This window comes from Bombus pyrosoma, linkage group LG8, assembly GCF_014825855.1.
Source record: "Bombus pyrosoma isolate SC7728 linkage group LG8, ASM1482585v1, whole genome shotgun sequence".
Classification (NCBI taxonomy): Eukaryota; Metazoa; Arthropoda; class Insecta; order Hymenoptera; family Apidae; genus Bombus; species Bombus pyrosoma.
The window spans coordinates 12074713-12075511 of NC_057777.1; positions in this window are offsets into that span (position 1 = coordinate 12074713).

A 799-nucleotide genomic window follows, 5' to 3' on the forward strand; every position below is an offset into this window, starting at 1 on the left:
TATTCGGTTCAGCAACGTGTATCATTCGAGTTACAGTTGATGTACACGTAGAACTCCATATTAGACCTGATGCAATTTTCGTGAACCCATCTGCTGTTACATATGCACTGCAGCTAGTTCTCATCACGATCGCTATCGCTATAAGGTTCATTTCATATCAAGCATTCTGTGCGAAGCAACAGTAATGTGTAATGTTGCCAATATTGAATCGCTTCTTTAATAGCAAGGCATCCGAGATAGGTTGCTTTCTTCTTTGATTCTGTTTGGTTTCAGTTTTCTTGAGAAGTACGCAACCGGGTGTAACATACCGTTATCTTGGGGTTGTTTTAAAACGGCTCTTAAGCCATTATCACTTGCATCTGTATAAATGAATATTTCTTTCTTTTGATCATATATTGCTAGGATCGGACTTGAACAGAGGTATTCTTTGATGTTCTGAAATGATTTCTCACATTCTTCATTGCAGATGAATTCGACACTTTTTCCTTAATAAGTTATGAAGTGGTTTCAGGAGTTTGCAGGCATCTTCTATAAATTTATAATAAAAATTAATTTTCCTCAGTAATTGTCTTACATTTCTTTTTGTTCTTTGAGCGTTCCAATTCGCTCAAGTTGAACTTTCGCACGTTCGCAGGGAGACGCGATCTGGAAGAAGCGCACCAACGGGAGACATAAATTCCCGTTACAATTGACGCCACGATTCGTTCGATCCCTTATTTCTTGTCGGATAATAAGGGTGGTTAATTGAATATAACGCTGTGATTAACAGGTTAATATATATTTGAACGAACCAACAACT